We start from the raw sequence: 11,307 nt of genomic DNA, 5'->3' as shown, positions 1-11,307 counted from the left end.
AACCTCAAAAATACCAATTATTCATTCCTAAATTCCTGAGCTGGAAGTTTTGTACTACTAAATGTTATCCTATGTCTGTCATTGAAGTCCCCACATCATTTAATTTACCTGTCGTCCAAAATTCCTTGGAGTCGGCGCTGCCTTCCAAATCCATGTCAGGAAAAACAATGTAATTGGTGTAGTCGCATCCTCTGTCAAATTAATTATCAAAATTGTTAAATAGGATCAGTTCTGACACCTGAGCACTGTAGGATTAGCAGCGATTTGTCCAAAGTCACTTTGGAGTGCTGTGAAGGAAAAGGTCTAAATCCCACTGTGCTCTCCAGAGGAACATCCATTTTCTTTCTAAAGGAAAATGTGTACTAGGGAATTGTAGACTGGGAAAAGTGGTTTATTTCCAGCAAAGACAGAACGTGCTGCAACAAAATATTTGAAGAAAAAGAAACTTCATTTTGCAATATCTGCAACAGTCATTATTGGAGAAGCTGGTTGGGAATGATCCCTGTTTCTTATGGAATGCAGGAATCACAAATCCAAGCTGTTGGCCTTAAAATGGCACAGCATCAATCTACAAAGAGATCTTTCCCTGGGAATATCCCATTCACCCATTCACTGAGTTTCTTATTGATGCAGATTAGAAACATTTTTAAAATGAAGGGAATTTTCATGTAGGATACCATTTTCCATCCAAAATAGCCACAGGCTGGAATTTGTGCCACAAAAAACAAACTTCCAGGCCAAAATGTGAGAGAAAGAGACATATCCAGGCATGGTGAGTTGTGCTTTTTAAATTTTTTTTCTGCTTCTTTTAATAGATAATGTGTAGTCAGGAATTGAGAGTAGTAGAACAAGTCCTAGGGGGTTTATGGATTTAATGGAAGGGGATGAAGTTGTTGTGGGAACATATTGCTTATTAAATTTTCTCATTCAGATGTTTATTATATGATTTATGGTGACTTAAGCTTATTATGTGCCCCTTTTTAATTTGTCATGTAATGATTGTGCATATGTGTACAACCAATAATATATCCAGAACAGATAAAAACACTGGGAGAAGCTCCTCTGATCAACCAATTTACCTTTGTTTACAGTGCAAGACTTAAATTTCACCAGTATCAGGTCATTCCATAGCTCTGGATCTATAGAATATGGAAATATGGCATGTGCAGAATAGATTTCATAAATATTTTTGAAATTCAGGATTCACTGGATTGTTTGCAGGGAGTTTTGGATTTCACACACCTCATTTGATGTGTGCACAGCCCAGTGGTTAGCTGAAAACTGGAGACAAATCTGAGACCTCTAAAAATGCAATGCTTATCTAATATTGCTTAGATTGGCCTTATCAGCCTGGTAGAAGAAAAGTGTCTGTGGGACAGGCTTGGGTTATTTATCAGCTTCAAAATTTCCATAAAGGTGTCTGAAAAGTTAGCGAGAGAGTCTGTGTTAAGGGGATGCTCAGCAGCTGCAGGAGGGGCTGGAGTTCTGCCTGGTGGGAAGGCCTGGAATCAAGGGCCAGTCCATGGCATTACATGGGGTCACTTCCCAAAGCCACCTCTTTTTTTATAATTTTAGCAATTCAGAGCTCACTTGTCCATTTTTCCATTTTTTCCCCATTTTTTTTCCATTTTTCCCATTTATTTTCCTTTTAAATTTTTTTTCCCCTTCCCTTCCCTTCCCTTCCCTTCCCTTCCCTTCCCTTCCCTTCCCTTCCCTTCCCTTCCCTTCCCTTCCCTTCCCTTCCCTTCCCTTCCCTTCCCTTCCCTTCCATCTCCCCTCTTCATTATTATTAATAATAAAATTAGTATCATAATTTATTTCAATTAATAATCTGTTCTTATCTAACCCACAGGTGTTTCCAATTCTCCTCCCCATCCCACGGAGAGGGAGGGAGCAGGTGGCTGTGTGGGATTTTGTTGCTGGCTGAGGTTAAACCATGACAATATCTCTCATTTTCTTTGTCTTCCTTTGTCACCACATCACTGGGAGAGGAGAGAAATCGGGGGGGGGGGGGGAAATTTTGATTAAAGATCCATCACAAATTAATGAACAAAAGTGCAATCCTGACACTTCATGCTAGAATGGAACATTTTAAAAAATCACGAAGTGAGACATAAGAACACTAGAAAAGTTTGGATTGGGGCATAAAAATTCTTTGGCAGGCTGTGTGCTAATCAACAGCAAATGTAAGAATCCCTCGGGCTGAAAGGGCAGTGAGTGACTGTATTTGTTATATTGGAGGTTTTCAATCAGCATTTTCAGAACGTGGTTTCTCATTATGATAATGACGATGGGATTAATTATCACCATGAGAACGAGTGATAATGGCACTTTGAACTGGGTTTGTCACCACATGACACAGGCTGTTGCTTGTTTTTACATTCCCAGGACATGGAGAAGGGCTGGATTTGGCACTGGAAAAGGGCCCAGCTGGGCAGGAGGTGTCAGGGGAGGACAAACACCAACCTGGCAGCCTCCTTACCTGGCTGCACTGGGATAGCACCAGGAAAATAATTGGAATTAGTCCTTGGGATTAACATTTAGCTGCAGCAAATTATTTAAGTATGCTAAGTGCAAATATGTGTTTGCTTCCTAAGAAATAATATTGTCACAACAGCCAAATTTTCAAAATTTATAAAACTATTACCAAATTTAGAAAGTTTGTTTCAGCCCATGCTGGAGAGGGAAAGTAAGGACACTTCTCACCCCTGGGAATAAATCCATGAATCCCAGAACGTTTCCCTGCAGCAGGAGCAGTGTGGAATGCCTGGCAGAGCAAAACACTGACAATGTTGGGCATTTTCCATTCGTGAGCTGTGCCCAGTGAATATTTCAGGGAAATGTTTAAACAGAAAGTGAAAATATATCGAGATATGATGGACCACTGAGAGTTATTGGGAATTTCCACATTTCCAATTTGTGATGTAATCTGGCCTTAACATGGGATGTCCAACTTTACAACCAAATTGTTCCTAAGTCACAGCACGAAAAATCCTGAAAAAAAGAAAACTTCTGATTCTCCTGCATCCTCAATTTGTTGACAAAAAACATTACTTGAATTTTTTTTCAATGTAGTTTAACGTTTATCTGCTGTTTATGTGACTTCCAGAAGCTGTTTTTTTTCTGAAGACTTCACTATTTGTTGCAATTTGTTTTCATATGAATGGTTACCCATGTGGAAGAATGTGCTCTGGAACTTTTTCCTCGTAATTAAATTAATTCAGGGGACATGGAAGCAGCTCCTGGTGCTCTTTAGCTTCTCTTACTTTAGTAACTAATTAATGTACAGCTGACACACACGTACTCAGCTTTCATAATGTTATCTGATTAATAAGCAATAACCACCTCAGTAAATCAAAATTAAATGCCTACTTATGGCAGTGAGTTTAGAACCCTCCTGCCTAGAGACTTTCCATTGATTGATTCATTAAATATTTCATTGACAGATGAAAAGAAGAGGGAAAAAAAAATCCTCATGAGCAGCTTTGCTTTTTGTTTTATAGGGGAAGTTTTATGCTATTGGTTCACTGAAGAAGTTAAAGTTCTGCAAAGGGTCTTGAGTGGCTGAAAAACCAGATGAAAGCAGGGGTGGGTTGTGCTCCAGGCAGTGCTGGAGAGGGAAAGAGGGATCCCAGAGCAATAAATCACTCCCAGAATTTATGAGTCCATTTTGTGGATAATTAGTGCCCTGCTGGAACTACCAAAATCCTGCTGGTGGTTTCATCGAAGGTACTGGAAGCTTGATAAAGGGTGAAGAAATAAAATATCTCCAAGAAGCTGGAAGAAGAGAGGGGCAGACTTCTTCTGCAAAGGAAAATACCTCTGGAGGAGAAATTTAAGCACTTAATTCCCAAAAAATATCACTAAATCCTGCTTTTCCCACCGACCTCCCAGTCAGAAGCATCAAAATGAGAGGACAACCCTCAGTTTTAGGTCACAGATACAAGTTCAGAAAATAAACACTTCAAAACTATTCTTTTGAGGGGGAAGCTTTCCTTTCCACCTGTACCTGACTATTTTGGCTGCTTCCTGATGCTTAATGGAAAATGTACTTGTAATTTAATAAATATGTTCTTTTTCCTGGTGCAAAGAAACCAGTCCCAGGTGTGAGAGATACATATTCAGGATTATATTATTATGTTTTAGAATCACATTTCTCACAAACTTGCTGATGTATAGCCAGGTTCACCACTTAAGAATTAAATTTGTAGCTCCAAGATTTTTCATAAGTTCCCATTCTGATTTTTGGACATTTTATACTCATTAAGTGGCACAAAATGTTCATTACACCGAGATACCTTGAACATTGAAGGCCAAATGTGCAGCGTGATCAGTTCAAGGAGGTGGGTAAATGAAGGAATGTGTGGGATTGGGAAGGCAGAGGGTTAATAATATATTTTACTTCAGGAATAGAAATAATTTTATACAGAAAAGAAGATGTGATTACATGATAATCAATAGTTCTTTTCCTTTCAAATGCAGAAGTTAGAAAAAAATTGATTTTTTTTTAGTTGGTCTGGTTTTTAATGTTTCTATGACCTGGCACTTATTTACAGCCTGCTTTCTATCTTTAATTCTTTTTTTAACCTGGTGTTGAAGGCTATTCATTATGAAATAGAATAAAATCAGTGAAATAGAATATGGAAATTGCATTTCAGTTCATGGTGAACCTCTGCTTAGGGTAAACTTCTGTATAAAAATATGTTTTGGCTCTGATCTTCTACACAAAGGTTTTGGCTGTAAAAAAAAGCAGTTCTAAGGGGCAGAATCTAACACAATGATTTTTTTTTTTTTTTTTACTTTATAGTGAAACTTTATCTTTTTGTCGCTGCGTTAACCTGAAAAACATAAAGATACATCTTCGTTTTCCTTTAAGCTTCTTCTCCCAGTCACTCCTTTTTAACTCATTCCTTTAATCGCCCGTTTCAAGCAACGCCCGTGACAGCAAAACCTATGAGGGTTTTCAAATTCAATAAGCGGGCCTGGGAAGGAAGCATCCCTCATCCCAGCCCCAGCTGAGCCACTGCAGATCCTCAACCTTAGCCTGCACGCTGGAGGTCCTGGGAGCCATCAATCTGCTGGAAGAGCGCTGACAGCTCCGAGCGGTTCCGCGCAGTCTGAGCCGCTCCAGGAGCGCTGAGATCACCGCCAGAGCCGTGACTGACGAGCCCGGGGTGAGCCTGCTGCCCCTGCAGCTCTGGAGAACACGTGCTGGGCAGCCCTGGGCACGTGGGAGAGATTTTTTTGGAGGGGGTGGCACGGCTTTGGGGTTTCTGTTCTTCTCCCCACCTCCCTCCCCCAGGGTTAGGGGGTGGCTGGGTTGCAAAAGGATTGGTGGCCACGAGGGAAATGGGAATGGTTTTTAAGGGTTTGTGGGATGTAAAGGGGTTTAAACCTGTGCATCCTCTACCTCATCCTCCTACACCCCCAAAACTACTCTCTGCAGTCGCGTTTTCCCGATCCCAGGATCATTTTTTTTCCGAAATCCCAGGATCATTGAGGTTGGAAAAGAGCTCCAAGCCCATGGAGTTCAAGCTGTGCCCAATCCCCACCTTGTCCCCAGCACTGAGTGCCACCTCCAGGAATTCCTCGGACACCTCCTGGGGTGGGCACTCCAAACCTCCCTGGGCAGCTCTTTCCAATGTTTAACAACCCTCTCCTTGTAGAAATTCCTCCTGGAGGTGGTTTGAAATAATTGCTCTGTGGGCTGTCCCTGGGTCTTGCACTGGCCAAAACAGAGTGGTGTGTCCTCAGCAGGAGCTGTTCTGTGCCACCTCTGCCTTTCCCTTCCTCTTGAGCAGGATTCTGCCCGGCTCACAGACCACCTGCAAAGACACAGGAATTATTTTGGAATCAAGTTTTCATGTTATTAAAAAGAAGTTTTCCTATTTTTCAGTTTGGACAATCTCTGTTGCTGTCTCTAAATTAGTTTTCAACCATGTGTACAGTAATTGTAACAATGATACAATTGTTGCAATAACTTATAACAATGTTACAACAATTTCCTCATATAACATTTCTATTTTTAACTATGCCAAAGGAAGTTGAGTACACACAGTAGGGAGATTATATGAATATATTCTGATTGTTGATGTGTCTCAATTATTCCTGGACCTGATGAATGTTTCCCTTGCAAATTTGTGAAGGGAAAGCATCTTTTTGTTTCTCATAGTGCAGACAAAAGCCATGTGTTTAAGGCTCTGTGAATCAGTGAAATTCTTTGACAGCATCAAAATGTGGGAATTGGGTCTTTAAACCCTTCAACTGCATTCTTCTGCCTGAAGAATTCCAACACAAACCAATAATTTCTGCCAAGTAGGAATAATTCCTAGGTTCAATGCAGAGAGTTTCCTTTTTTTCCTTTTTTTCCTTTTTTCCTTTTTTCCTTTTTCCTTTTTCCCCTTTCCTTTCCTTTCCTTTCCTTTCCTTTCCTTTCCTTTCCTTTCCTTTCCTTTCCTTTCCTTTCCTTTCCTTTCCTTTCCTTTCCTTTCCTTTCCTTTCCTTTCCTTTCCTTTCCTTTCCTTTCCTTTCCTTTCCTTTCCTTTCCTTTCCTTTCCTTTCCTTTCCTTTCCTTTCCTTTCCTTTCCTTCCCTTCCCTTCCCTTCCCTTCCCTTCCCTTCCCTTCCCTTCCCTTCCCTTCCCTTCCCTTCCCTTCCCTTCCCTTCCCTTCCCTTCCCTTCCCTTCCCTTCCCTTCCCTTCCCTTCCCTTCCCTATCCCCCTTTTTCCTTTGCCTTCGATGTCTTTGATCACGAAATTCTCTTTTATTTCCAGCTGTACCAGTTTCCTTTTCCAGCAGTTTTGGGCTGAACTCCGCCCGCCTTCTCTCCGGATCCGCTCCCGTTCCCTCCGTGCGCACCAAGGACGGTTCTGTGCCCTCTGCTCTGCGGAGGCTGAGTGGCCCTGAGATGTTAATGCCATTCTCCAGCTCGGTGGAGCTGCCCCAGCAGCAGCCAGGATGTGTGAGGGTGGCACTGCAGAGGGCTAGTGCTGGTCTCTTTTGGCCACCTTTGGGCAAAGCCGCTCGACCGCAGCGCCAACAACTCGCCCCAAGACTGGAGCACTCACTGGTGGCTGCATAATCCTCCCTAATGCTCGATTTTTCCTTCCCCGAGAAAAGATTAAAGAAGAGAATTACATTGGAACTGGTGGAGGCATGATCCATGCTCCCTTGATTATATGGAAACATTAAAATATCATCAGCATGTTAATTTTATCAACTGAACTGGATGAGATTTATTCCTCTCTCTTATCTATTGCATTAGGCTGGAAATACAATTTATTCTGATGGTGGGAATGTCAGACAGAGAGACCAAAAACATCTGGACATCTTAATAGGAGACAAATTTTCTAGGATGTACATTGACCCTTTAAAATTAATTCTGCTAATAAAGAGGCAGGAATTTCAGGGTCTATTCATCTTTCCAAATCGAGCCCCAGCTCTTTATTGGGGTAAAATCAGGTGGATGCAATGAAGGTTCCTTTGAGGATTTGTGATTCTCTTTTGTTGCTTATTTTGAGTATCAAATACAATAGGTTATTAAATCTAAATATAAATGTATACCACACAACATCCAATAAAACCCAGCCATCACAAACTACAGGATTAATAAAAATCAGTGAAACTTTTCCTGGAAAAACAACATTATCTTAAACGTTCTCCAGGTCTGCATTGGTGGATTTTGTTTCTAAACATATTAACCAACCGTAAATAAAACCTCCAAAAACCCAACTCCTTGCTCATTGAAAGATAGTTTCCATTAAAAAAAATCTTGTATTACAGCATATAGATTATCCCAGAATGTTCTCAGCCCCTGAAGGAGGATGAGTGACATTTCTCCTCTTGGTTTTTGGGATCCTGGGAAGCACGTGGAAACAAAGTTAAATACCCAAAGTTAAATACCTGCGGCTCTGTGCCCGCCTGGCACGCTCCGATTCCCATTTTCCTGGGAGCACAGAGGAGAAAAGCAGAGCAGTGAGCTCTGGTTCCAAACATCCCTCTCAGACTGCTCCAGGATGGTTTTCATGTGGCTTTCCCTGGAAGTTCCAGGCTCGCCCGTAGCAACAACTTGATAATTGTTCTGGGAAGAGACTCAGCTCTGCTATCTTATGCACAAGTAAACAGGCATCTATAAGATTAAGAATTATATGCCAGGGCTTTGACACGACCATCAGTTATGCCAGATGCAAATAATTTATTCTTTGTCAGTTCAAATACACAGCCTTGTTTGGATGGCTGAAATTTATACTGGCACCAAAATGCAGCGCGGCGTTATTTCAGCGGGGTGTCGAAACCACAGAGATGCAGCTCAGATGACCCAAAAAAGAGGGAGAAAAACGTTATTTATATTTTCTGAGGGTAAAAATAGGTGATGTAATAACTTATCCTTGATGTGTGATGATATGTGGGGAGGCCCTGGCACAGAAGAGAAGCTGTGGCAGGCCCATCCCTGGAAGTGCCCAAGACCAGGCTGGAAAGGGCTTGGAGCAACCTGGGATAGTGGAAGGTATTGGAGGTGGAACAAGATGAATTTTAAAATCCTTTCCAACCCAAACCATTCTGTTATTCCACGATTCCATGGATCCTCCTTGACAGGGAATCAAGGAATTGTTTAGGTTGGAAAGGACTCTCCCTACCAGTCTCCTGAACAGTTTAGTTTTCCAAAGCAAAGCAAAGCATGCTGAGAAGGAGCCTGAGTGAAATTAAACTGCACTTCTGCCAAGGCGAAGCTGGGTTGGTGCTCAGCTTGCTCAGGATGCTTAGAGGGTGCTCAGGTGTTTCCTTGGCTTTGGAAACAGGAGGAATGGAGGTGTTCAGCCAAGATTTATTCATTGGTGACACACCTCCAATCTTGGCATCATTTCTGGGCCTCTCCTGACAAGAGAGGAAACCCTGAGGGGGCAGGAACGTATCCAGAGAAGGGAATGGAGCTGGGAAGAGGCTGGACAATTCCTGAGGGAGCTGGAAAGGGGCTCAGCCTGGAGAAAAGGAGGCTCAGGGGGGCCCCTGTGGCTCTGCACAATTCCCTGACAGGAGGGGACAGCCAGGGGGGATTTGGGATCTGGGAACAGGGAACAGGGACAGGAGGAAAGGGAATGGCCTCAGGCCGGGCCAGGAGAGGTCAGGCTGGACACCAGCAGGAATTTCCCCATGGAAAGGGTGGTGAGGGCTTGGAAAGAGCTGCCCAGGGAGGTTTGGAATGCTCCTCTGTGGAGGTGTCCAAGAAATTCCTGGATGTGGCACTTGGTGCTCTGGGACAAGGTGGGCACAGCTTGGACTCCGTGTTCTGGGAGATCCCATGACTCTGATTCTGTGAACCACTTTATGCACTGTAAAGTCAAACACATCTTCAGGACTCTGGCACCTTAAACATTGAGTTAAACTTTAGTGAGACTGTCAAATAATCTGTTCCCGTGCCATCAGCTGAAAATTCTGCTCATTTTACAGGAGTTCAGCTCACAGGGATTTACTGGACAACAGAAAAAGTGGAATTTGAGCCACACATCCTAAGCCGAGTCCATAACAGCCCCCATTTCCAATAACAAAACCAGCAGTGACAGTGATATATGGCTTTTTTTATGAGACCTGATAACTGATGGATATGTGATCTTATAAATGCTTAGACAAACTAATGCACATAATTATATTTTCCATTTGAAGTCTATTGCTCGGCATTCTAATACAATATCATTAGTCGGAATGGCCACAATGATACAGCTTGGGCAGTTTGTCACAGTAATTACGGGGTGATTATTTTTGACTGGAATAAAGATTTCAGTTTTAGTATGGTAGAAAGCATAATCACAAATTAGAAACAGTCTCAGAATAAAGAAATATCAGGGAGAGGGACTTTAAATATGGATTATAGTGCAATTCTAAAACAATTTCTTTAAAGAAGTGCACTCATTTGGCTGAAAGTGGGACTACTTTTAGGTTCATAGCAAGTTCCTTCCCAAAAGGATGACAATTACCTAATTAACAGTTCCTGTGTGGAAGGTTTTTGTAAAAGGGAAAATCTGGCCATCGTAAGGAAGGCTTGACTTGTAATTTACATAACTGCTAAAATGGGCTTTGTTTTTTCAATCGACAAAAAAAAAAAAAAAAAGGCATCATTTGTCTTCACCATGTTCAGGAGGGTTGATTAAAGTAGACACTGTCCTCACATCTGTATTGAAAACTGTATTAATCAATTGATTAATCACGAGGCATTAATCAAAATCTTCCTTAAGTGTTTTACTTTTGGAGCAGCTCTTAGTATTTTCTATCAGATTCCTTTTAAGGTGTCCATTATAAAGATTAAATTTGGGTGGTAAATACTGAGGGGTTGAAGCACACGTGGCTTTCCCCTTGAAGGTCACAGCCATTGCTCATTAGTGTTACTTTTAATGGGATAAGAAGCAAAAGTTTTTAATATGTGACTACATCAATTAATCAAACCCACATTTGACTTCCTTTCCAGTAAGCAGAAATTTCTAGTGGACTAAAACTTTGAATACTTCAGGCTATGTTTAAAAATATTCCAAGAATTTAAGGAATTTAAGCTGTACATGCAGATATAATGAACTGATGCTCTAATTATAACTGCTGGTTTTTAAATGTTCTGAATTACAAATATTGATTTTAAGGTATCCTGGACAGTGTTCATGAAGGTTATATTAAAATAATCTCATTTTCCTATGCAGTGAATGAATGTCAAACTTCAGACCACTGTCACAAAGCTTTCTAGAAGTTATTTTTGAGTATTTAGTGAATCCAAGTGAGCCATAGAGGACCCTTGCAAGGAAACTGAGCATCTGAGAATTCCACTCTGTTTGTTTTTGCTCATTCCTGTTTGTTTTTTCAGTCTGAAACATTAAACTCTGATGCTCCAGTAAATGTAATTTTGGAAGCAACAATTGCAGCACAAAAGAAAACCGCTGATTACAAATCTCTTCATGTGCAGGAAGATGTCTCTTCATCTCCCAATCCCTCTGTAAGTGATTCTTTAAGAGAGATTTACTGAATCCTCATTGTGGCTGCTCTCATGACAGACTGGAATTACCTATTTTCCTACTCACTGCTTTTTCCACAGGGGGAAAAAAAATCATAGGGGAAACACCAAACCCAAGCATATGCTATTTGTATTTATTTGGATTTTACAGTACACCAAAAAATGTGCATCTGGCATTCCCATCACCTCTGGCAAAAGTTTAAAGAAACAAGAAATCAAAGCAGAGCAAATTAAATCCTGCAGCCACTTCCCTTTGCCTGAAGAAGCTGCCTTAAAAAAATTCCAGTGCTTTTTTAGGTAGTCCCATATCCAGAGATT

The 11,307-nt window shown here is 41.3% G+C and overlaps 1 long non-coding RNA gene across 1 annotated transcript; it reads left to right on the top strand.

Moving 5' to 3' along the window:
• The first annotated feature begins 1,934 nt into the window (after positions 1–1,934).
• Positions 1,935–7,730, top strand: LOC148223249 (uncharacterized). The gene is made up of 2 exons (XR_015804929.1): positions 1,935–5,174; positions 6,773–7,730. It is a non-coding gene; the product is annotated as an uncharacterized LOC148223249 (long non-coding RNA).
• Positions 7,731–11,307: the final 3,577 nt, after the last annotated feature.

The sequence above is a fragment of the Sturnus vulgaris genome, chromosome 7 (assembly GCF_052056855.1).
Source record: "Sturnus vulgaris isolate bStuVul1 chromosome 7, bStuVul1.hap1, whole genome shotgun sequence".
Lineage (NCBI taxonomy): Eukaryota > Metazoa > Chordata > Aves > Passeriformes > Sturnidae > Sturnus > Sturnus vulgaris.
This window is presented reverse-complemented; position numbering and strand designations above follow the sequence as displayed.